Genomic DNA, 25002 nt, shown 5'->3' with positions numbered 1-25002 from the left:
TTTAGATACCGATTTTCATTATATTCTTTTTAACCATTCTCTCGTGATGCGAGAACAGACACAAACAGACGGACGGACAATAAAAAGTACATTTCATTGTTACTGTGGACATTACCAATACAGAAATACCATTCTTTTTAAATTCTGTGCAATGTACAAACAAAGCCCTTATTTTATGTATAAAGGCTCCTTCTGATAACTAATCCTGCATTCCCTCGTCTTCATTGTGTGAGTAGAAGTTGTGTTTTACTTGACTCAGGGGTTCATATTCTGATCTCGGTCTTCTTCTTCTTAATGTGCCATCTTCTAGCGAAGTTTGGCGGTCAACATGGTGATCTTGAATTTGGATGCAGCAACACGGAACAGAGACACCGTGTCCAATCCATACCAGTCTGAGAGGTTCTTCATCCATAGAGTTCGTCGTCTACCAGGACTCCTACGTCCTTCTATTCTTCCTTGTATAACAAGCTGCAGGATTCTGTACTTATCATTCTGCATTATATGGCAGAAGTATTCCAGCTTCCGCCTTTTAATGGTCAGCATGACTTCAGTCTTCTTTCCAAGTCGATCCAACACCTCCGGATTCTTCTGATCTCAATAAGTAACTATTTTTCAGCTAGTTAGAACAAAGAATATCGGAAGTCCGTCTTTTTGGCTGAATAGTTAGTGTAACAGCTTTCCATTTAGAGGGTTCCGCATCCATTCTCAGTTGGGCCGGTAATTTTAGCCACGTTTGATTAATTCCTCTGGCAAGAAGACTGGGTATTTGTGTTCGTCTTTATAAAGACCTTTTCATATAGGCTTACACGCAGTTTGTCACACTACCAACCGCCACCGAAAAACAGTGGTGAATGCAGCCCTCCTCATAGGGTTGGCAACATCGTAAAAATTAAACGCTGTAGAAACTTCTCTTGGTTTGGCGGTGGTCGGACCGGTTCATGATTCTAGGACACGGGAAGGCCGATACGACAAAAGATCTATACCAGAGCGCTCACGCAGCGGCCGAAGATTTATGTAGCTTCATCGTCTGATGGGGCTGGAGTGCTTCATCAAATAGATGACCGTCTCACGTCGGACTAATATTTGAACATTCTGCAGAATACTATGGTTCCGAGAGCGGTATCCATATGAGGAAATACAGTTAGTGCAAGATAGCTCCCCAGTCCACACGAGCGGTCGTGTTCAAGGCTGGTTTTCTGAGCAGGATTCGGTTGGGTTGCCCAAGGACCAGACTTTAACCCCGTTAAACATGTATGGGAACGGTGGAAATGCCATATAAAGAAATACCGGACTTACCCTTCCTCCGCGTTTGCATGATTCTTTGGGACTCATGAGAGGAGACCGGTCTCGACCAAGGAATACTTTAGGAAGCTAGTTGAGTCAATGCCACGTCGGCTCCGACAGTTTGTTCAAGCCGATGGATACTGGACCAAGGTATTGTTTTTACAATTGGCTTTACGTCGCACCGACCAAGGTAGGTCATATGGCGAAGAAAGGACGAGGAGTGGAAGGAAGTGACAGTGGCCTTAATAAGGGTACATCCCCAGCATTTGCCTGGTGTGAAAATAGGAAACCACTGTAAACCAACTTCAGCGCTGCCGACATTGGGGTTCGAACCCACTGTATCCCGAATGCAGGCTCACAGCTGCACGCGCTCGACGAGGTGTTAATTCATGTCTAAAACAGTCCTTTTCAAGACTAACATAATTAAAAGCACAATGCCAAATTTCGCAGTGAATAGAAACACGTACGTATTTGGTTATCGCAATACACCAAAAGTTTTTAAAACGTAATGCGTCGATGCCCTGGCTCTTGCTTTGACAGGTGAGTACGCCTCCACCCAGCTAACTGGCACTCGCATGCATACGCTTAATGTAAGGCCCCGCTGTGCATGGCACGTAGGATATTTACACCTTTATAACAGTCCTCCGAGGGGCCAGCGACTCTAAACTACACGCTCATTGCAAGCATTCGCAGTGGAAATACAAAGACTATTAGTATGGTGCAGTTACACAATAGAGTAACGGAGTCGAGAGGACTTTAAAAATGTTTATGCGCCAATTTTTTAATTGTTCACCTGTACGTGGTGTTTCCGATTGGAGCAGTACGTACTGAAAATTTGAGCAACGCTTGTGAGAAACACTTTGTTCGGCTCTTTTAAAATGCTATTTATTCGGGGCGTCGACCTAAGAAGATCTTTGCCTCTACTTTGCACCATATGTTGTGAACCTGCGTGTATTTGGAAATGGCGGAAGTGTAACGTGTTGAATGTGAGGAAAGGAACATTAAGGATGACACAAACACGCAATCCCCAGGCCAGAGATATTAATCATTTACAAAACCCCTGACCCGGCCGGGAATCAAACCCGGGGTCGCCGGGTGACAGGCGGACGCATTGCCCCCTACACCGCGGGGCCGGACGTTTGTTCAGCTTACGTCATACGATGTTATGATCTGCACTAGCAAGTGCTTTTTCCGAATACGTACAAATTGCATCCACTTGCCCCTCCCCTCCAGCATCCAGCTTTGTGGAAACTTCCTGATTGAAATTCGTAAGATTTGTGAACGTGGATCTCTTAGATGCGAATTCATCTTGGTGTGCTGATATTATTGGTCTCAAGTAAGCAATGATTTTATCATTTAAAATAAATTCAAACACTTTCACAGCATGTGGCTTTTAAGTCTGTCGAAAACACTAACACTAAAGCACCTGTAAAAAGTACACACTATTAATAAACAATGAATGCTATGTTTCGCTCTACAAGAACATCATCAGATTCTATCAAACCACTTTAAATCATGCGTATATTTGTACAGAATTGTTTACGTTGTGTAAACTTGTCAGTGATTGTGAGTTGATGGTATTATGAACAAGTATTAACAAATAATGATTATACTGTAGTATTCAACTGTTACCTTATTAATGATTAACTTATATAAATATTTTGTACCTATCTACGATGCTAACGTGTAGTCCGTTGCCTTTAATCGAACCCACTTTCTTCCGGGTGAACCGAGTACGCTGTTACCTCTTCAGTCTGTCAGCGCCGTAAATAGTTCAGTACAGTCGCAATAAACATAAGCCATCAGATTTCACACACTCGTGGTTTTGAAAAGATATAGCTGCACATAGAAAAAGAACCTCGCGGTATTAATAAAAAAAGAAAACGAGAATTTTTTAAATGATGATCCAACAAATAGAAGTGATATGCCGACGTCTAAAGTAAGGAATGGTCTCTAATATTACGCTGAGTGGTCAGAAGTCACGGGAAGACACTGAATGTGGTGTTAATGACGAGTTACTTTTCCGCGATCAGCAATACGGCGAGGTATCTACTCTACATAGTGTTGGAATCGTTCTGGAGGGATCTGGACCTACGCATGTTGCATTGCTACCCACAATTGGTCTTGTGTGATTGTTGCGGGGTTCATGGAGCGTACACCACCATCGACAGCATCCCATAAATGCTTGATTGGATTAAGATCGGGGGATCTCGACGGCCAATCCATGGTCGTAACTTCACTGGAGTGCTCCTCCAACCATCTGTGTGCCACTACAGAGCGGTAACATGGCACACTGTCCTGTTGAAACATGGCATCTCCATCAGGGTACTCTAGGGTTAGAAAGGGATTCAGATAGTCTGAAAGAATGTCCACATAACGTGCACCTGTCAGCGCTCCCTGAAGCTGGACAATGGGGCCTAATTGCGACCGTGAGAACGCCGCCCAGACCAGAACTGAGCCATCTCCAGCCTGGACACAACCTTTTTGACACGCATGATCCATAGCTTCTTGGGGCATACGCCACACTCTCACGCGCCCATCAGCTCGATACAGCTGGAACCGGGATACGTCGGACCATACCACACGCCACGACGGTTCCATGGCCCATTGCCGATGTTCGCGGGCCCATGCACGTCGTTGAGCTCTCTGTGTCGAGGTGCCAGCAAAGGGACACGAGTTGGTCGTCGGCTTGCCTCCTTACAGTCCCGATAGGAATGAGTTCCTGACTCCCAACATTCAGTTGGCGGTGATCTGACTCACAGTAGCCAACCGAGCGCCCAGTATGGATCTGCAGAGGCGACATGATGTCCATTCAGTAAAACACCTGTGATATTCCCGTGCGGCTGTTTACACGGGTGGTAACATTCTCCCTGCGATATTGAAGATCCACCCTCGACACCGTTGACCTCGGAAAACCGAATTCGCGTGTAATCTCCGCAATGCTATGACCCGGGTTCCGAAGATCATCCCACGTTCAAAGTCTGTTAACTCGCGACGTCGTGCCATCTTCGCAACACTGGTGTCTGTGACAGACTGCTCAACTACGCCGCGCCGCAGCTAGCCGCAACGCCCGGGGGGGGGGGCCATACACGGCATACTTTGTAATGGGGACACCCGTTCACGTGACTCTTGGCCACTCAATGTATATCTAGTATATCTATATAAACTGTCAATTTATTTATTTATTTATTTATTTATTTATTTATTTATTTATTTATTTATTTATTTATTAAATTGAGTAATTTAACTAAATATAAAGTTAGTGCCACGTGTGATAAGTAGGTGCGTTGCGAGTAGAGGAAAATCCTGAAACCCAACTGAACGACCAGTGCTATTTTTCTAAAAATAATTTCGGTTTTAAAATGTTCATATGTTTATTCTGACATGATCTGTAATTGTTCTGGCCAGTCCGTCTTCTCTCTCTCTCCGATGAGAATATGACATAGCTAATAGAACTGACTGGCGGAGGTCTCCCCTCGCAAATGACTGCTACTTGACCTATGACTGGATATTATTACCATAAAGACATTAATCTAAGAGACTAAACAGCACAGACAGAGTGCTTAACCATGAGCAATTCATGTCAATAGCTAGTGTACTGTATATTGATACTTTAATGACCGAGCTGGATGGCTGCAGTCGTTTAAGTGCGGCCAGTATCCAGTAATCGGGAGATAATGGGTTCGAGTTCTACTGTCGGCAGCCCTGAAGATGGTTTTCCGTGGTTTCCCATTTTCACACCAGGCAAATGCTGGGGCTGTACCTTAATTAAGGCCACGGCCGGTTCCTTCCAGCTCCTAGGCCTTTCCTCTCCCATCGTCGCCATTAGGACCTATCTGTGTCGGTGCGACGTAAAGCAAAAAAAAAAAGAATGCATTACCTGCAGCTGTCTTAGAGACTTTTCCTAGAAATGTAAGATGCTTCAGGAATAGACTCCAGTATTCTGTAAATTGTGTGTAAATTTCTGTGTGATGCTGTCATGTTTTAATGCAACTTTCAAATTGTATTACTAAGGCATCTGAATTATTTAAGGTATGTGTGAATTTGTATATGACGGTGTTTTAATGTTAAGCTGTCCGGCTCCATGGCTAAATGGTTAGCATGCTGGCCTTTAGTTACAGGTGTCCCGGATGCGATTCCCGGCAGGGTCGGGAATTTTAACCATCATTGGTTAATTTCCCGGGCACGGGGGCTGGGTGTATGTGTTGTCTTTATCATCATTTCATCCTCATCACGACGCGCAGGTCGCCTGCGGGCGTCATATCAAAAGACCTGCACCAGGCGAGCCGAACTGGGATCTCCCGGCACTAAGAGCTATACGCCATTTCGATGTTAAGCTAGTAGTAACCTCTACCTATAGTATTGCGAGCCGTAGTGTTCAGCACTGTAAGTACTTAAGTTGTGTGTGAATATGTATATGATGAAGCTGAATTGAGAATGTTGAACTATTCGTATTTCTTGCTGTAATCTTTTCTTTCCGTGGAATTGCTTGTTGTACTGTTTTTGTTGTTGTTGTTTTTTAACTTTACTTTATTATCATACTACTGTAAGTGATCATTGACACCGGGATATTTCCCAATTGCTATGTATCTATTATTATTATTATTATTATTATTATTATTATTATTATTATTATTATTTCAGAACTGCACTATCCCCAAGGACAGTTAATAGCCGAGAGTTCGTGCGTAACCTCGGCCGACGTAACACGGCAAGCGTCTTGTTTGGAGTTCATAGCCAAATACTAGAAACTAATATCAGTAGTAATATGGCAAATGTACGTAAAATACTGTTAACTGCGTGTTTGAGGATAGGAACAATGGGCCTCCTCCACTAAAATTCCATCGTTGGATAAGAGCAGAACTTAAACTTAGCAAGGATCAGATTATGGCAATTCAGTTGAACAATGGGGAAAACGCAGTGTATATAAAATTGGTCTCTATTGTACTATATTCAGTAATCACCATTGTACTTAGGCAAGAGTTACTTCTAGTGCGAATAATATAGTTGTTAATCGCTAGTAAAACGTCTGTAAATTGGTTTTCAGCTATATGTAATTAAGGTTCCTGTAGTGTGTAATGTGGGAATACACTGCCGGAAAAAAATGAATACACCCGCGTAGAGTTTTCTAATTCACTGACGATTCATTGTTGAAACGGTGCATATCGAGTGCATGAAATTATTATATTTACAGATCAATAGCTCAAGCGGTACTGAGGTACCAGGTGTCGATCCATGCTGAAACACCCATATTAGTACGTAGTGTTGTAACTATTATTGATGATAATAATAAATAAATTCATGAATAAAATATATAAATAAAATTACTCAAAAACTTAATAAAATTAATAAGCATAATTAACCGAAATGTCCGTAGTATGGGCGCCAGAGTTCACCAGAATGGATCCCTCGAATTTAGATAAGAGCATGATAAACTTTATATCCCAGGGCGTGTACATAATGCTGCGTACTGGTACATCTGCTGCAGGCCTTACCTAACCTCCTGAAAACGACTAATTCGGTAGGAACTGCACCTAGGTTTATCAATAACACTGATTCTAAAATAGCTAACTATATTCTGAACAAATTCCGTGCATGAGCACCTCATCAACATACAACATTATACATATAATACACACATAAAATATTGCTGGAAGACTCCATATTTACAACAACAACAATAATGAAAATCGTGGGAAAACGAAAGCGAGAACTAAGTTACCATTTGTAAATAGTCCGATGAACAATGTACATGTATGAAGATAAATACCCTTCACTGTCTCTATATCAATTCGATTTACCGATTCTCATAATCGGCAGTTATCACTTCACACAGATACTGTACCTTGTACTACTGTGTTCACATATTTTAACACTTGTAAAGATATATACACACGTCTGTCGATCCTCAACATATAAATTTATGGAAAGTCTGAGATAGCTTTCACCAACATATAATGCTAGGCCGCCACAAGTGCTGCAATACTTAATGCACAAGCACTCTCCACAAACATAACACGACTACGCTCCACGAACGTTTGAAGTCCAGTCCATTGCAGCCATGTCAATCCAGTACCGTATCTCAGCACCACTTCCTTCCCGTACAGTCCGTCAGTTGTAGTTGTAGTTATCTTCCTTCTCGTTCCTATACAATCACCTTCACAATCACCCTTACAATGTTTCTCATACAATCTCATACAATCCCTAATACAATCCTCAGGTTGCCGCCGTATGACCAACCTTTATAGACATCAACATCCCCCTCCTCTCAGATCAGACGTCTGGATTGGTGCATGCCAGCCAATCATGAGTGATCTCAAATCAAGACCAAGCCCTGAACTACTTCTTCCTCCCAAGACAATAACAAACTCTGGGGAGTTTTCATGAATCACCAAACTTTCCTGGTACAACAACAAGCTCATCTCATCAGGCTGGGATATATACATGACAAATGGAATTCCCTGACACAAGTACATCACAACACACACTGGGGTAGCCAGATGACTCATTCAAATTACCAGAGTTATTACAGCAATGTTTTCCCACTGGTGCAAAACAAATTACTCATACCTACATATGTGGATATCTTCCAGCTTACCAATAATAATGTCAAAATATACAAATGAAATACTAATAATAATAATATTAATAATAATAAATCGAATACTGACAATAATATCTATAACTTCTACATATAATTCGGGGGTGTGATATATGTACTATCACAGTGTATCCTCCAGGGCGCCAATGCAGGCGCTGATTCTGGCGTCCATTTGATCATACAGATTGTGAATACTGTATTGGAACACATTATTCCACGCCTGTTTGACCTGTTGACGTACTGTAGTTCTGCAAGAGTTGTGGGTTGACGAGTTGCACATGTCAGTTGTCGTCCCATCATATCCCACACGTGCTCGATGGGAGACAAGTCCGGAGATCGTGCTGGCCAGGGAAGTTGCTCCACGTCTTGCAGAGCACGTTGAGTTTCACGCGCAGTGTATGGGCGAGCACTATCCTGTTGGAACAACACATCACCTTCCTGTTGCAAGAATGCCAAAAGAACGGGTCTTACAACATTTTGCACGTACCGAGCGCTGGTCAGCGTTCCCTCCACAAACACCAAAGGTGAACGAGAGTTGTAGCTTATCGCTAGTGGGGCCAGTGTGTCTTGGACGAATGCACTCTACGGGACAGCGCTCGCCAGGTCTACGTCGTACGCACAAACGACCATCACTTGCGTGAATCTGCTTTCATCGCTGAAGAGCACGGCCCGCCATTCCATCTTCCAAGTGATCCTCTGGCTGTACCAGGCGAGCCGTGCACGTCGATACTGTAGCGTGAGTGGAAGACGCGCTAGAGGTATGCGTGCCCGCAGTCCCACTGCTAGTAACCGGTTGGCAACAGTTCGTGTTGACACTTCTGGGCTCACAAACCCTCTTATCTGTGCTATGGTAGCTGTACGATCTGCCACTGCTGCCTTTGCAATACGACGATCTTGGCGGACGTCTGTGCTGCGTGGACGTCCATAACCTCGTCTACGGGTGTGAGAATGTTCATGTGACCACTGCAATCAGCATCGTTGCACAACTGATGCAGCACGTCCAACTTCTGTGGAAATTCTCCGAAAGGACCATCCCGCCACGCGGAAGGCGACAATTTATCCCCTTTCAAACTCGCTGAGTTGGCTGTACGAAGCACGAATGCGTCTCCGTGGCATGGCGCCTGTTTGCTTCTCGCGTTTACATCACACTGAGCCTTATGGCTGTAAACATTCCCTATTAAAGGGTACACGCAGATGGCGCTCTGGCAGCTATGTCACTACGCTATCTGTTGGCGGACGACGTTGGACGTACATCTACTATCCCCCAGGTGGCATCTTTGCATCTGCCGTCATCGGATCAAAATCGATGTCGTCTTTCCAGGTGTACATTTTTTTCCGGCAGTGTATATTCTTAATAGTGAAAGTGAACAGCATTAATTCGTTCAGCAACTAAAATATTACTGTTCCTCCATGTTTTTTTTGCTAGGGGCTTTACGTCACACCGACACAGATAGGTCTTATGGCGACGATGGGATAGGAAAGGCCTAAGAGTTGGAAGGAAGCGGCCGTGGCCTTGATAAAGGTACAGCCCCAGCATTTGCCTGGTGTGAAAATGAGAAACCACGGAAAACCATTTTCAGGGCTGCCGATAGTGGGATTCGAACCTACTATCTCCCGGATGCAAGCTCACAGCCGCGCGCCTCTACGCGCACGGCCAACTCGCCCGGTTCCTCCATGTTTAAGACAGTTGTCGAGGAGCAAGAAAACTTGTGTGGTAAGGAATGGTTGCTGATGATGGTGATAATTCCTCAGATCTTTATGTAGTTGTGTTAAAATCCCACGGCCTCTTCCGGCACCTGCTGCGCACAGCTCATAATGACATTTCCCTTATGCATCTGCCATTATTATTATTATTATTATTATTATTATTATTATTATTATTATTATTATTATTATTATTATTTTTATTATTATTATTATTATTCGACTTTCTCAGGCCCCTAAAGCGAATCTTCAACTGCATCAGCTTGAATAAGCTGACGTTATGACAGCTCCATTGACCTTCCGTAACAGCGCACTGGCGAATGTAAACACGAGGCTGTGTTTTGGTGTACCCCAGAGTCACGTGCTCAAGGCCAACAGGCCAGGCTCTCGCTGATTCTGCGAACCATATTGCATCATATCACAAGCTTATTATGTGCGCAACGGCGCTGCTCTTTCCCGGGTGTACTTGAAAACTGTTTTTACCATGCAGTGCCAAGAAATGCAAAAAGTTATCAGACTTCATCAAGCGAATATAAATTCCGAGAATTTCCTCATGATATGAAATAACATCAATTATTTTACACAGTGAAGAAAGAAGAACGGCTCCCGTTCATTCTTGGCACACGCAGTTACAACGTCAGGCGGTCTCAGGATTGTGTGTGACTTCCCTGTCGTGCAGAGGATAACAGGCATGTTACGAGGTAAGTCAGTTATGTAGCATTTTTATTCAAAAAACGAAAGGATTGTTTTTCTGTTGTTTCTGCGACAGGGCGATTTTTTCTTTCCTGATCTTTTCCCAGTTACTTGGGGTCGGCAGTCTGCTCCGCACGTGAATTAAGCCGAGTTGTACGTACAGAGTCTTTCTGACGCCAGTAATTCGTGGAATGCCTTTCTGTCGTGGTGTGTTACGCGAAATTAAAGTGTGCATTAAGACAAGCCCTAAACCTCGAACCCATTTTCACACCAGGCCTTAATTAAGGCCACGGCCGCTTCCTTCCACTTCCTATGCCTTTCCTATCCCATCGTCGCCAAAAGACCTATCTGTGTCGGTGCGACGTAAAACAAATAGCAAAAAAAAAACCCTCGAACCAGATAAATTAACCGGATACGACTAAAATCCCCGGCCCGGCTAGCATTCGAACCCTGGGCTCTCTGAGCCGAAAGCCACTGCACTAACCATTCATCCAAGGAGCCGGATATTATTATTATTATTATTATTATTATTATTATTATTATTATTATTATTATTAAATTCATCTTTTAACAGACTGTAGAAGAATTATAATTCGATCTTATAGCTTTTTCCCTGACGAGGAATATCCTGCTAAATGCATGTAGTGTAGATACTTTGTTCCATAACAGTTCTCCTTAAATGGAATCGTAATGGTTCAAGACCCCGCGACATCCTGGTTGGGTAACGAGGTGCTAAACTTTCACGTTCTTGGCATCATTCCATATTACCTGTAGGTGTGGGCCTCTTATCCTGTTGAACACGTTTTCCTCGCCCATGTGTTCGACTATCTTTAAGGGTATATTAAAAAAACTCGCTCATTAGGCCGGGGTAACAGAACTTCTGAGTGAGGTTAACAGAATGAATGAATGAATGAATGAATGAATGAATGAATCAATGAACGAATAGAATACTCTTTTCCCTACAGGCATGGATGCCCGCCAACTGGTGACAGAGTATTCGTTTACTAAAATCATTTCTAATAAATGCAGTCAGCTGTTTATAATAAGAACTACTAACAAAATATTACAAAAGATATATGTATATATATATACCCTACTAGCAATAAACCCGGGATTTACTTCACCTTTAAAATTAATGTTCTCTTTCAAAGATTTAAATGTTGAAGATCCCACTGTCGGTGGAGCCTACAGAAGGCTCCCACAGTTAGTACGTCAAACGGTTTTGTAAGAATGAATATTGTTATATTCGGATATATCCCTCATTTCACGCTCGTAGAACTGGGATATTCTAAAACCTTTTCTTATTTAACATCCAGGACATAGAATAGATGATCATATGAAATTTGGATTTCTAACGTTGAACAGTTTTGTAGGAATTAATTTTTATTTTTTATTTTGGAGCTAATCCTCATTTTGAATCCCTTAGGTGTAAAATCGTGTATAGTTTTATTTAACATCTAGGACATAAAAACAACCATCGCGTGAAATTTCATCTCTGTGCGTCGATCGTTGAGGCGAGATCTTCCGCTCAGTCCGCAGGTAGGCTATGTGCTGAACTTGGCAGGATGAGTAACGAAAATAATAACTCCGGCTCTAATTTTAAGTCATTCTTTCTCTCAGAGTTATCAAACGAAAATAAATATTTTTGTCAACACTACGTCTCAACACACTTCGGCTAATAGCTTATTTCCCCGACGGCAAGGAACACACACTTATTAGTTGAGCACACCTGAAGTTTCATGTCACTTCAAGTATATTTAGTTCGTTTTCATCAACACCTGTCTTTGATTGCTAATTATCTTACAGTTCGGTATAGCCGATTTTAAAAAGCCATTTTCACGACCATGACAATGAAGACGCCCAACAGTTCCCGAGAGATTCTGTTGAGTGACATTGATACTGTACCAGTATTTCTTGTTGTGGCTGCTAGGTGTCTCCAGCATCCCTACAAGTCTATTCATGTTGGTGTTCGACTTGCTCTTTGCGTTTACATGGATGGTAATATTTTGGCACAAATTTCAGTTTATGTAGGGTGTAATTGAAACGTTTTGTTTGTCAAGCAGGTGAAAAACATTTTAAGCATAGTGCGTTATCAATATTGTGTTTATCTTTGAGTTTAAAATTTAACTAGAGAAAGTCAATGTTTACAGGTGAAGAGCACACCTTCATGAATCTTGTACAACTTTGTCCGCTGGCTGCTTCCACACGTGTATGGATGTAAACAACATATCTCTGCCATGTCCCAAGGTTAACAGTGGTACCCTTTCCTGCCGTGTCAAAGGTACCAAGTGTGTGCGTTCTCGTATCTTCAATTAAACATTAAACATCAAACATTAAAAAATTAAAAAATTAAACATTAAACACTAACTATGTAAGTACTTCCGATGTGGTATTATATTCCAACCTACTGCCTTCAGTAGGCCTATATCCCCAGGGGGCAGGGGCATCAGACACCTTTAGATGCAAACCATATAGCAGGCTTCTGATTAGTTCCTGTGCCACGGTCAGAAACTCATTGCCACTGACATTAGCGAAGAGCCTTATGTGAAGTGCGCATATTTTCACACACGTTATCATGTTTTCTCTTACCTCTTCGGACACCCCTAACCGCACGGCCAACTCGCCCGCTATCAAACTTAATTCAAAGACACATCACAGTCAGAAAAATAAGAAAAAGTAAATAAAGAGGTCGTGGAACTAAGCGATCAGCTGTAATGCTCAGAGATTCCTAGTTGTGTACCACTATGTAGGCCTATGGGAATACGCATGAGACAGTCTTAATATTCATTACTGTCGGACTATACTCGTAAGATTTTCTAGTTATTCCTATATTGCTTGGACGCATCCACTGAGTGAGCAAGGCTAAACCATACTGCACGTCCGTCATTTCTGTACAGGTCGGGTACGCGATGAGACTGGTGGTACAAACTCGCTGACTCAGCGGTTCGAGCGAGAGCAGAAGGCCTTTTTATTCATTCTAATGAACAGGACCCAAGCGACTAGTGGAGAGAAGCCCACAATCAGAATCATCTACACACATGTTCTAGAAGTTTTGTTCATACAGTATAAATCATCGTGGTTGTTTCCGAAGAGACGACCAAGCAATTATCATTGCTACAGAGCGGAGGTAAGTACAGCCAGGGGCTTAACGAATGCCATACGGGCCCGCCTGCCAAAATAAAAATTCGGGGCCCCCCTCAAATAAAACTTATAATCCTAAGAACAACTAATATAAATTTCATTACAGCAGGTAGAAATAATGCAATATAATGTCACGTTATAAAATATAAATATAAAGGGATTATTCGTTATCGTAAGATTATTAAAATTAATGTGTAATAGTTTTTAACTGCCTCCGGCTAAGTTGTTGAGCTGCCAACCATGCACCAGTTAGATGTTCGTACTTTGGTTTTCAGTAACTGCAGAACTATACGCTCTAACCGATACCGAGGTTTCGGTTCTGAAATTACATCAAAAACTTCAAATAAAGCTTGAAAAATATCCTGATAAGCCTAGTCTATTATTAACTTCGCGTAGAGGGAAACTGAGTTCACTGACTACACAGACTACTTATTAGCACTATGCAGTGTTGTCTAATAAATTGTGTCAGTCTGGTGCACTATACCTAAAATATGATATTTTGGTATCAATTTTAATTGTTGTGATTGTTTTTTCAATAATTTGGTGCAAGTTTGTTCTGAAGAGCGTGTTGCAGTGTTGCGAGAGACGGCAGCTATTGTTTACAGCTGCGCTTTGTTACACAATAAATTGCTGCTAGATCCAACCAAGTAGATATTCCTCTACGTACAAATTGTAAAACACAAACAACTATTTCGACTGATTCTGCAAAAGAGCCCTGATCATTTGCGTGCGCTACATATATATTATTTTGCGAGGAGTCTGCGGGGCCCCGTGAAGGCCCGAGCCCGCCAGCCTTACAGACCCTGCAGGCCCTAACGTACAGAATCGAAAACATATCCTCTAAATACTCACGTAGCACAATTCTACCAAACTCCACGATGGCCTAGTCTTGGAAATTCTTGAAATATTACGACGTAGTCCTCTAGAAACATGTTAGAATGACAGTTCATGCCATTACAGTTTTGGACTGTACGCACTACCTGATAATATGTAAACTGCCTCCTTACAGTGAACAATAAGTCATAATACTTTCCACTCACGTTCTCAGCTCACCAGTACGGAGCATGTAAAGTGAACACAAGGCAGAGTTTCACCTCCTTTAGCTCTGATACTGTACAACGAGTTCACAGTTTGATAATCTTGTCAATTGATGTTATATATTTCATTGGGCGTTACTCTTAATTTCAGTTTAGTATAGAAATTCCGCGATAAATAATCATGGTTCTTCTTCTTCTTCTTCTTCTTCTTCTTGAACATCGAAGTAACGTGACCAGTCGTGATGTCCTTATCTTTAGCTGAAGCATAATGTAGTGTGTTTAAGGTGCACCAAATCATCTTTATATTTAAAAAGTTTACTAAAAAAAGCTTTGTCCGTCCGTTTTGCTGGACCGATTTGCTTCTTTTTTGTTTTATTCTCTCCGGAGTTAACCTGTTGGTATATCATCAGGCATTGAAAGGTCTCCAAATTCAGTCTACTTTGAGTAATCCTAAAATCAAATCACTTAATTGACCACTCGAAGAACATCAGGCGAAGGCTTATCCTGGCCCGCAACACATTCTGTAATTAGCGGGTTGCATACAGTGAAGGAGCAATATCTTTACATCTTTATAAAGATATTAGCGAAGCTAAACGATTACAAAATGACTGCGACTGTAGGCAAACATGCAATTTCAACCAAACTTGGTACACATGACTTATTATTAGGAGAAAAATGGGGTAAGACACCCCTTGGGCTCGTAGTGGGTTGGGAGTAAGTGATATGTAAAAATCATTAAAAAAAGACCAATATTAGTATCGACTGTATACTTTCGGGATCGATTAGATGAATTTTGACACTTTGGATGTCGTTTAAGTCAAAGTTCAGACTCCATCGGCATGGGGGAGGGGGTTGAAAAGTAAAATGTCTAAAATGATGAAAATTACTGTTGAATCCACAGTTTTTAGGTTCGCTAGGCTGAGTGGTGACAGTCACACTGACGGATGGAATAGTGTGCATCATATCTGTAGGGCGAAGCGTAAACACATGGAATTCACTGAGAGCTATTTTTATGATTTATTCGAAGGGATCAGTTACTTCCCAGTTAATATGGACTGGAACAGGGACAAAGCTCCACGCGAAACAAAATAATCTAAAACACACACACCAATAACTCTATAATTACAAAAAAGTTCATAAAATATTAGTCAGCGTCGCAATAAAGAAATCTACCAACATTCACTTGACACATAATACAAATCCTAAAATTAGCAATCAGAAAGTACCCGGACAGCGCATGGAGCAATTTCATATCAAGACACGTTATCGGACCTGCGGAGCAAAACCGGTTCTCTAGCGATCATTAAAATAGTTTTAATTGTCCCATGAAGTGTGACACTCGACTACCACGAGAAGCTGGAAGGAGAATCCTGCATGACTTCAGATATTATTCCACGATCTCCCCACCAGCTTGTAGGTTAGTCCTGCTGTGATTGGTTTAGCAAGCTTCATTCATTTGTAAAATGTATAACCTTCTACAGCCAAACCCACTGACAGAGTGTACAGTAATTCTTCTTCTGATGCTTCGGCTGTGTTGAGTTTGGCGTTCCACTTACTTGTAGTTTCCTATTTGATCTCGCTTCGTCAACACTTATTCTGCCCCTAAATCGACGCATTAGGTTGGGGAACCCAGGAAACCTTTCATTTCAATTTCCTCATATTGCTTCCCTTTCTGTAGCCAATACTTCTAGTTTCGTTAACATAGTCTACAAAGTGTATCAGAACTATAATGATGTCATCCGTTCAGTCGAATCCGACCATGTGCGATTCTATGAATTAGCGCTCTCTAAGTTGTGTTCCAGACTGCCTCCTTTAGTTGTTCCAGGGTGAGGGTGGTATCTGTTTTAATAGTATCTAACCAACGAGTCCTCTGGCGACCGGGTCTTCTTGTACCGCCTATCATTCCTAGCATATTCGCTTTTCCCAAAGCATCTGATCGCATAACGTGGCCAAAGTATGCTAGTCTCAGCTTCATATCTTACCAACCAATGACATACGAGGCTTGATGCGCTCTAAAACTGCCTTATTGGTGATGTTTGCAGTCCATGGTATTCATAAGAGTCTTCGCCCACACCAGAGTTCAAAAGCGCCGATGTTGCTTTTGTCTGCCTGTTTCAGCGTCCAGCTCTCCCATCCACACATGAACATCAGAACTATACCGACCCAAAAAAAAAGTGATTATCTTCGTGTTATATTAAGAATTGGCGGAGAAAACTTTTCTTTCCGAGAAATGAAAATGAAATGTCGTATGGCTTTTAGTGCCGGGCTATCCCAGGACGGGTTCGGCTCGCCAGGTGCAAGTCTTTTTATTTCACGTCCATGGGCGACCTGGGCGTCGTGATGAGGATGAAATGATGATGAAGACAACACATACGCCCAGTCCCCGTGCCAGGGAAATGAACCAATGATGGTTAAAATTCCCGACCCTGCCGGGAATCGAATCCGGGACCCCTGTGACCAAAGGCCAGCACGCTAACCATTTAGCCATGGAGCCGGAAACTCTTTCCGAGCAAATGAGATTACTTTGTTACTTCCGGGCGCGCGATTCAAATTGACAAACTTGCCGTAGTTGCTATGCCAGAGAGCCAGCCGCTGCCTGCCGGTTGCTGTGCGTCAGAGGAGGAGACGTGGGAGACAGAGATAATGCGCGCTGCGAATGCACAAGTTTCGCATAGTCGCCTCCCAGACCCAGTAGGCAGTGCACATTTTGTTCTGCACAAATTGACCTATACGAACCCCGTAGAAAGAGAAGATAAACTTGTACGAAGAATATAGGCATTTTCCAGGCCGTTCGCGGCGCATCCTTTATCCTGAACAGAGTCCGAAGGTCATTACTACACCGTCCGGCTCCATGGCTAAGTAGTTAGCGTGCTGGCCTTCGGTCACGGCGGTCCCGGGTTCGATTCCCGGCAGCCTCAGGAATTTTAACCATCATCGGTTAATTTCCCTGCCACGGGGGCTGGGTGTATGTGTCGTCTTCATCATCATTTCATCCTCGTCACGACGCGCAGGTTGCCTACAGGTGTCAAATCAAAAGACCTGCATCTGGCGAGCCGAACATGTCCTCGGACACTCCCGGCACTAAAAGCCATACGCCATTTCATTTACTACTACACCGTTGTGGACTGTGCATCGAAGTAAGAGGGGGGCATATTGAAGATCTGCTGAATCAAACCATTGGGCGTATTGTTTCCTTCGTCCAGTATTTCATTCCATTTACAGTATTCTGAGTGGTGGAATGTACAATCGTGAGGCGGCAGCGTTGCATCTTCGAGCATGTTAAACAAGAACGTTACTGCTACCAACAGACGAGAGGATAAACGATCTGATGCATTCCCTGACTGGCAAGTGTGTCATATGATATCTTCATTTTGGTCCGTATGGATGCAATAACTTCAGAGTGTGAAATATAAGCCTATATATTACATGCTTCGTTTACCTATTAGTAGTATAATTGGATGGTTCTGGCGCCTCCTCCCGCGGGAAATTTGAATTTTGGCGGGAAATTTGAATTTTGGCGGGAGATTTGAATTTGTAAACAAAGCCACGTGCTTTTTTACAGCTGTCATCGACAACAACGCATCGCTAACCTCACTGCTGCCATCTTGACGGGCCTAAACCTCAGTAGTGCCAACTTAACCTAACTAGCGTGTGGTAAACAAAGCCACGTGTTTTTTGACAGCCACGTGCTTTTTGACAGACAACAACGCATCGCTAACCTCAGTACTGCCATCTTGACGGGCCTAAACCTTAGTAGTACCAACTTAACCTAACTAGCGTGTGGTAAACAAAGCCACGTGCTTTTTGACAGCCACGTGCTTTTTTGACAGCTGTCATCCGCCATCTTTAAACCACAGAGCACTGTGCTGCCCTCTTTATCGTAGTAGATGTAAAATTAGTCACCTGTCATCGGCAGTGCTGCCATCGTGGCGGGCCTAAACCTTAGTGCTACCAACTTAACCTCACTATCGTGAGATAAACAAATCCACGTGCAGCTGTCATCCGCCATCTTTAATCTAGAGAGCACCGTGCTGCCCTCTTTAGCTACTTACCTTTGAAATGTGGTACGTCACAGCTGTCATCCGCCATCTTGCATCGCAAACCTCAGTGCTGCACTCTTTAGTTTGAAATGTGGTGGCGGCAAATTCCACGTACTCTTGTTTGGAAACAAAGCCACGTGCAGCTGTCATCCGCCATCTTTAATCCAGAGAGCACCGTGCTGCCCTCCTTAGCTACTTACCTTTGAAATGTGGTACGTCACAGCTGTCATCCGCCATCTTGCATCGCAAACCTCAGTGCTGCACTCTTTAGTTTGAAATGTAGTGGCGGCAAATTCTTTATGCTCCTGTTTGGAAACAAAGCCACGTGCCATCTTTAATCTAGAGAGCACCGTGCTGCCCTCTATGTGGTAAATTCTACACGCTTTACAAACCCATGTGCTTTTCTGACAGCTGTCAACCGCTAGAGAGCACCGTGTTGCCATCTTTAGCTAGATACCTTTGAACTGTGGTGGCGGCAAATTCCACGTGCTCTTGTTTAGTAAACAAACTCACGCGCTTTTTGTCAGCTGTCATCCGCCATCTTACATCGCAAACCTCAGTGCTACACTCTTTAGTTGAAAAATGGTGGCGGATAATTTAAAAAGAAAAATTCTACAGCAGCCATCTCTCGACGCTAATTGCACAAGATGGTGGCTATACATGACTCCTTAAAGGTGCTTATGCGAGATGATCGCTATACATAGTTTCTTATGAGACTCCCTTGGGATGCTTGCGCAAGATGGCGGTTATACAAGGCTCCTTATGAGACACCCTAGGGATGCTTGCGCAAGATTGTGGTTGCTCTTATGAGGCGGCTTAAGGATCCTTGCACAAGATGGCTAGAGACGCCCCCCACCCCTAAGGATGCTTGCGCAAGATGGCGGACGCAAGATGGCGGTTATACATAGCTCCTTATGAGACAGCCAGTACTCGATACAACATGTGATCAGAACATTGATTGATGTGTTCAGAACACAAAATAAGTGATCAAGACTAGAATCGAACACTGTACTCGATGTCGTTAACTTCAACATGTGATTAAAACATTGTTTGGTGTGTTCAGAACACTACATAAGTATAATCGAACGCTGTACAACATGTTAGGGGATACCTTTGTTCTAAGAAGATCAGATTGAAACATAACAAGACTAGAATTGAACACAGCACTCGATGCAACATGTGATCAGAACATTGATTGATGTGTTCAGATCACTAAACAAGTAGAACCGAACATTGTACAACATGTTAGGGGATACCTTTGTTCTAAGAAGATCAGATTGAAACATAACAAGACTAGAATTGAACACTGCACTCGATACAACATGTGATCAGAACATTGATTGATGTGTTCAGATCACTAAACAAGTAGAACCGAACACTGTACAACATGTTAGGGGATACCTTTGTTCTAAGAAAATTAGATTGAAACATAACAAGACTAGAATCGAACACTGCACTCGATGTCGTTAACCTTAACATGTGATCCGATACAACATGTTAGGGGATACCTTTGTTCTAAGAAAATTAGATTGAAGCATAGCAAGACTAGAATCGAACACTGTAAGAACATTGTTTGATGTGTTCAGAGCAAACGTACAACTTCAATGATTTACCTAGTGTAAAACACACACTGTGCACATATCGCATAGCTATCTTGCCTGTCACTTGCCTAGTATGAAAATCAAAAACACACTGTGCACATATCGCATAGCTAACTCGGCAACACTTCAAATGATTTGCTTAGTACGAAAATTAAAAAAATCTATACCGCGTAGCTAACTCGTTCATCGCACTGCTAAGACGCTTAGTAATTGCAAATACATACGAAAATCAAGAAAGCACACTGCGTAGCCAACTCACTCGGGTCACTCGCTTAGTAATTGCAACACGACTAGAACACTGATACACACACGGATAAGAATGTTGCGAGATACTACATACTTACATGTTAAAAAAAATATTGGGGGTGAAAGATCATAAATTATATGTACACATGTTGTCTCCTCCAAGTTGTAAGACGAAATAGACGCAGTACTGCGAGTTTCCGCTATAGCTGGCGAACGGAAGTAGCATGATATCTCAGCAAAAAAATACGCGTGAGCTTGCAAGTCAGACACAATGATGGATACCGCGATTCAAATCCTGGCAACTTATGCCGTCAGGAAGGGCATCCGGCTGTAAAACAATAGTTCACGATACAGCGACTTAAAATCTAAGAAGAGCATTTAGCTGTAAATCCCCGATTCTCGTGTTAGAAGTTGTAAAACAGATTCTTAATCCGATTTCTTTGACGTCAGGAAGGGCAACCGGTCGAAAACAATAGCGTATGATGTAAGAGGCTAGATACTGCTTTTTAAAATCCTAGAAGGGCATCCTGTTGTAAAACGGATTCTTGTGATTTAAAATCTCGCGTCAGGAAGGGCAACCGGTCGTAAAACAAATTCTTGCGATTTAAACTCCTGCGTCAGGAGGAGGCACTCGGCTTTAAAACATATTTTTAATCGAGGCCCTGCTACGTTAGGAACCACATCTAGCTGTAAAAACAGGAGCTTCAAACATTTACAGTTTTAAGCTTTATAAACGGGTTGTGGGTTACATTTTCTGTTCTACTACATAGAACACTATCTTTGAAGTTGTATCGGCGCAGTCATTCAGAGCGATGTATGGAATGCATGTGTTAGCTGAAATTGTACACTCGGCTTCCGGCTACACTAACCTTGAACGAAGACACTGCATGCTGATGAGCGACTTGTAACTCACCGTGTAAGCTCCTAACATAAATTATCATGATTGTACGGAGAGGTTAAAACACACAGTGCTAGCATATAGCCCCCCTCCTATCGAAAGAGCCTGCACGGCACCAGCATGTAGGCTACTCCTGTTGAAGGAGCCTGTACAAGGTTTAACACCCCTCTATCAACAGCCCTTACTTAATACTAGCTTTTTTGCACACCCTCGAAACTGCCTAAGAATGTAATATACTACCGTAGGGAGAGGGTAAAACTCGGTGCCAGCACATAGCCTACTCCTACCGAAGAAGCCTGCACACAGCTTAACGCCTCCATCCGACAAATGAATCACCCTCAACACTCTTGTACTCACAATCAGTTTCGGGGAAGCCTGCACAAGGTTTAACACCCCCATCAACAGCCCTTACTTAATGCTGGCTTTTTGCACGCCCTCAGCCTGCAGACAGCTTATCACCTCCATCCGACAGATGAATCACTATCAAGATCTTGTACTCACAATCATTTTCGAAGGAGTCTGCACAAGGTTTAACGTCCCCATCAACAGCCCTTACTTAATGCTGGCTCTTTGCACGCCCTCGAAACTACCTGAGAATGTAATATGCAACAGTAGGATCACCCCCATCCGACAAATGAATCACCCTCAACACGGGTTTTACAGCTATATGCACTTCTTAGATTTTAAATCGCTGTATCGTGAACTATTGTTTTACAGCCGGATGCCCTTCCTGACGCAAAACTAAGATTTTAAATCGCAAGAATTTGTTTTAAGACTAGTTGCCCCTCCTGATGCAAAACTGGCAGTATCTAGCCTCTTACATCATACACTATTGTTTTCGACCGGTTGCCCTTCCTGACGTCAAAGAACTTGGATTAAGAATCTGTTTTACAACTTCTAACACGAGAATCGGGGTTTTACAGCTAGATGCACTTCTTAGATTCTAAATCGCTGTATCACGAACTAGGGTTTTACAGCCGGATGACCTTCCTGACGCAAAACTAAGATTTTAAATCACAAGAATTTGTTTTAAGACTAGTTGCCCTTCCTGACGTAAAACAGCCTCTTACATCATACACTATTGTTTTCGACCGGTTGCCCTTCCTGACGTCAAATAAATCGGATTAAGAATCTGTTTTACAACTTCTAACACGAGAATCGGGGATTTACAGCTAGATGCTCTTCTTACATTTTAAATCGCTGTATAATGAACTATTGTTTTACAGCCGGATGCCCTTCCTGGCGCAAAACTAAGATTTTAAATCGCAAGAATTTGTTTTAAGACTAGTTGCCCTTCCTGACGCAAAACTAGCAGTATCTAGCCTCTTACATCATACACTATTGTTTTCGACCGGTTGCCCTTCCTGACGTCAAAGAACTCGGATTAAGAATCTGTTTTACAACTTCTAACATGAGAATCGGGGATTTACAACTAGATGCTCTTCTTAGATTTTAAATCGCTGTATCGTGAACTATTGTTTTACAGCCGGATGCTCTTCCTGACGGCATAAGTTGCCAGGATTTGAATCGCGGTATCCATCATTGTGTCTGACTTGCAAGCTCACGCGTATTTTTTTTCTTTTTTTGCTGAGATATTATGCTACTTCCGTTCGCCAGCTATAGCGGAAACTCGCAGTACTGCGTCTATTTCGTCTTACAACTTGGAGGAGACAACATGTGTACATATAATTTATGATCTTTCACCCCCAATATTTTTTTAAGATGTAAGTATGTAGTATCTCGCAACCTTCTTATCCGTGTGTGTATCAGTGTTCTAGTCGTGTTGCAATTACTAAGCGAGTGACCCGAGCGAGTTGGCTACGCAGTGTGCTTTCTTGACTTTCGTATGTATTTGCAATTACTAAGCGTCTTAGCAGTGCGATGAACGAGTTAGCTACGCGGTATAGATTTTTTAATTTTCGTACTAAGCAAATCATTGGAAGTGTTGCCGAGTTAGCTATGCGATATGTGCACAGTGTGTTTTTGATTTTCATACTAGGCAAGTGATAGGCAAGATAGCTATGCGATATGTGCACAGTGTGTGTTTTACACTAGGTAAATCATTGAAGTTGTACGTTTGCTCTGAACACATCAAACAATGTTCTTACAGTGTTCGATTCTAGTCTTGCTATGCTTCAATCTAATTTTCTTAGAACAAAGGTATCCCCTAACATGTTGTATCGGATCACATGTTAAGGTTAACGGCATCGAGTGCAGTGTTCGATTCTAGTCTTGTTATGTTTCAATCTAATTTTCTTAGAACAAAGGTATCCCCTAACATGTTGTACAGTGTTCGGTTCTACTTGTTTAGTGATCTGAACACATCAATCAATGTTCTGATCACATGTTGTATCGAGTGCAGTGTTCAATTCTAGTCTTGTTATGTTTCAATCTGATCTTCTTAGAACAAAGGTATCCCCTAACATGTTGTACAGCGTTCGATTCTACTTATGTAGTGTTCTGAACACACCAAACAATGTTTTAATCACATGTTGAAGTTAACGACATCGAGTACAGTGTTCGATTCTAGTCTTGATCACTTATTTTGTGTTCTGAACACATCAATCAATGTTCTGATCACATGTTGTATCGAGTACTGGCTGTCTCATAAGGAGCTATGTATAACCGCCATCTTGCGTCCGCCATCTTGCGCAAGCATCCTTAGAGGTAGGGGGCGTCTCTAGCCATCTTGTGCAAGGATCCTTAAGCCGCCTCATAAGAGCAACCACCATCTTGCGCAAGCATCCCTAGGGTGTCTCATAAGGAGCCTTGTATAACGCCATCTTGCGCAAGCATCCCAAGGGAGTCTCATAAGAAACTATGTATAGCGATCATCTCGCATAAGCACCTTTAAGGAGTCATGTATAGCCACCATCTTGTGCAATTAGCGTCGAGAGATGGCTGCTGTAGAATTTTTCTTTTTAAATTATCCGCCACCATTTTTCAACTAAAGAGTGTAGCACTGAGGTTTGCGATGTAAGATGGCGGATGACAGCTGACAAAAAGCGCGTGAGTTTGTTTACTAAACAAGAGCACGTGGAATTTGCCGCCACCACAGTTCAAAGGTATCTAGCTAAAGATGGCAACACGGTGCTCTCTTGCGGATGACAGCTGTCAAAAAGCACGTAGAATTTGCCACCGGCATAAAGAGGGCAGCACGGTGCTCTAGCGGTTGACAGCTGTCAGAAAAGCACATGGGTTTGTAAAGCGTGTAGAATTTACCACCACCACATAGAGGGCAGCACGGTGCTCTCTAGATTAAAGATGGCGGATGATAGCTGCACGTGGCTTTGTTTCCAAACAGGAGCATAAAGAATTTGCCGCCACTACATTTCAAACTAAAGAGTGCAGCACTGACGTTTGCGATGCAAGATGGCGGATGACAGCTGTGACGTACCACATTTCAAAGGTAAGTAGCTAAAGAGGGCAGCACGGTGCTCTCTGGATTAAAGATTGCGGATGACAGCTGCACGTGGCTTTGTTTCCAAACAAGAGTACGTGGAATTTGCCGCCACCACATTTCAAACTAAAGAGTGCAGCACTGAGGTTTGCGATGCAAGATGGCGGATGACAGCTGTGACGTACCACATTTCAAAGGTAAGTAGCTAAAGAGGGCAGCACGGTGCTCTCTAGATTAAAGATGGCGGATGACAGCTGCACGTGGATTTGTTTATCTCACGCTAGTGAGGTTAAGTTGGTAGCACTAAGGTTTAGGCCCGCCAAGATGGCAGCACTGCCGATGACAGGTGACGAATTT

The 25002-nt window shown here is 42.7% G+C and overlaps 1 protein-coding gene across 5 annotated transcripts in view; it reads left to right on the top strand.

Annotated features, from left to right (window-relative positions):
* Window positions 1–25002, top strand: part of LOC136866122 (guanine nucleotide exchange factor for Rab-3A) — a 674264-nt gene that overhangs the window by 403660 nt on the left and 245602 nt on the right. For 4 of the 5 annotated variants that reach the window (XM_067142813.2, XM_067142811.2, XM_067142810.2 and 1 more), the window contains exon 1: window positions 10048–10290. The exons of the other annotated variant lie outside the window; for it this stretch is intronic. The gene's annotated coding sequence lies outside the window, so the exon portion shown is untranslated. Of the gene's footprint in view, window positions 1–10047; window positions 10291–25002 lie in introns of those variants that run through there. 5 annotated transcript variants of the gene reach the window in all.

Source organism: Anabrus simplex, chromosome 3 (genome assembly GCF_040414725.1).
Source record: "Anabrus simplex isolate iqAnaSimp1 chromosome 3, ASM4041472v1, whole genome shotgun sequence".
Taxonomy (NCBI): domain Eukaryota; kingdom Metazoa; phylum Arthropoda; class Insecta; order Orthoptera; family Tettigoniidae; genus Anabrus; species Anabrus simplex.
This window is presented reverse-complemented; position numbering and strand designations above follow the sequence as displayed.